This window comes from Sprattus sprattus (assembly GCF_963457725.1).
Source record: "Sprattus sprattus genome assembly, chromosome: 19".
Classification (NCBI taxonomy): Eukaryota; Metazoa; Chordata; class Actinopteri; order Clupeiformes; family Clupeidae; genus Sprattus; species Sprattus sprattus.
The window spans coordinates 8,190,874-8,193,373 of record NC_137917.1 but is presented as its reverse complement, the minus strand read 5'-3'; positions in this window follow the sequence as shown (position 1 = coordinate 8,193,373).

Here is a 2,500-nt window from a genome sequence, read left to right as displayed (position 1 = left end):
TCATCTTGCCTTAGAGGCCGAATGAAAATGGAGAGCTGAGAAACTTGAAGGCAGCTCTAACAGCCCATTTGGGCAAGGTCTTTTGGTTGTGATGGACTCCTCCTGAAGGTCAAGTAGAGTGGAGATGGTATGGAGTGGTTTCGCTCTCACACACACAGACACACACACACACATAGAGACACACACACACACACACACACACACACACACACACACACACACACACACACACACACACACACACACACACACACACACACTCACACTCACACTCACACTCACACACACACACACACACACACACACACACACCCCCCTTTCTTGGTACACTTTACTTCAGGGTCCCTAACCCACAGGGGTAATGAACATGTATATTGTTTCCGCAGTTTGTCCATAATATGTTCTGTCTTTCAGCACTTTGCTTATAGGGTGGTTTATTTGCCTACAACGTGCTGTGCTACACCATGTACTTATACTGCACCTATACACTAGACAAAGACGGATGGATGGAAACAATAATCTTATGGACACACACACACATACACACACACACACTGTGAGGACCACATGGCTCGATGTGGAGGTAACATAAAATGGGGAGAGGCAAGAGAAAGTAAAGTTCAATGTCGTGCAGATCAGTGTAGTGGTAGAAGGCCAAAAGGGTAAGCTCCGGGGAAAAGTCTGGCAGACCTGTGCAAAAGAGTCCATCTGAGAAAGAGGCCCCCCCCAAGCTCACATCAGGAACTCTTTTTATACTGTCCCACCAATCATCTGCCATCTAGCCACATATGCCAGACAAGAGGGCTCCCCCTGTGGATCGGAGGGACAGGACAGCCAACAGGGTTTTAATGCGGCACACCCAGCACGGCCAAGCTGGGCATGACACACACACACACACACACACACACATATGCAGTGTAAGTGCCAGTCCTCTCCAGCGGAGAGGTTCCTGAGTCCAGCTGAATTCTCCTGCAGAGAGAAGGATGTCAAGAAAAGCACCACTCACCTATTCACTAAAGAGAGCCACATATGGGAAATGCAGAAAGGAAGTGGTCATTTTCTTTAAGATGCTGGTGACATGCTGGCAGCCGTGAAGGGCTAAAAGCCCGCAGAGAGGTTTTACAGAATTACTCTTGCATTCATGTTTCAGTCAACCATCAACAGTGTTCCTTTAGGTCAACTGATAAAGCAAAGTGCAAACGCCAAGTTCAACTGATAAAGCAAAGTGCAAACACCAAGTTCAACTGATAAAGCAAGGTGCTAACAACACCAATACCACCAATGGGTTAGATACGTGCCCAAGGAGCACACTGATGGAGAAAATGTATGTAATGTACTATATGTTGATTTCAAGTCAGCTTTATTTGTATAGCACATTTCAAAACAACCAGCGTTGTACCAAAGTGCTTTACAGTCGAGGTTAACAGATTCATAAAAAATCCAAACAGGAGCTGTAGGGAATAAAAGGAAATAAACAACTGAAACAAGTAAAAAGGCATAAAAGTAGAACGAATAAAAGCAAAATAACACAAACATTTTAAACAAAAAAGAACTCTTAGGAAATAACACATGACAGAAAGCTCTCAGGCTCCCACCATGTCTACTGAGTGTGTACAGCAAGAACTCCGACTGCTTCTCCTCCTCAGCTAATGACAAGCAGGCTCATACAGGAGTGCATTAGTCACTAGAGTGTGTGCCGCTCAGACACGACGAGCTGGGCTGTGTGTGCGCTCAGTGAGAGCATTTAGAGCAGGTTTTTGTCAAGGTCGTTAATGTCTTACAGGCTTTGTGGGGTGCTTATTAGGACGTGTGACTCCATATTTCATCATGCAGTCTGATGGACTCATGGAAGGTGATTATTTATAACTCCCCATCATCTCCTCTCCACTCTGCTTCCGCGATGTGGAAATTCACGACCATCGCTGAGCGAGTGAGTGAGCGGGTGAGCGAGTCTTCTCTTCTGACCACGCGTCGCCCCCCGTCTTAGCTATAAAAATCCGTCATTTCAGAAGGATTCAGCACTGACATTTTCCCCGGCTCTCCGTCTGGCTTTAAACAGAGCCTTTTTTCTCCAGGGGCAGGTGAAAGGAATCGTGCTCAGCTATGAAAGGCTACTTATGAAGGAGCGGGAGCCGCTCCCGGGGTCAGTGAGAGCAGAAGCCATTATCTTTAACCAGCGCCAGGTCCTTTCACACACACTCTTGGCAGGAGCTTAATGAGACACACACGGCGAGAGGACCAGTGGAGGTGTGCGTGTGCATGTGTGTGTTGGAGTGTGTGTGTGAGTGTGACTGGAGTGTGTGTGTGGGAGAGAGAGAGCGAGAGAGAGAGAGAGGGAGAGAGAGAGGGAGAGAGAGGGGAGGGGGATTTCAATGGTCTGCTTTTCAGTTCCATCAGACAAATCTCCACAGCAGCAGATTGCTGTTGAGAGAGAAAAAGTATAAAAGACAAGAAAAGCAAATTAAAGAATGGGTGAAAGGATAGAGAGAAAAGAAAAGCC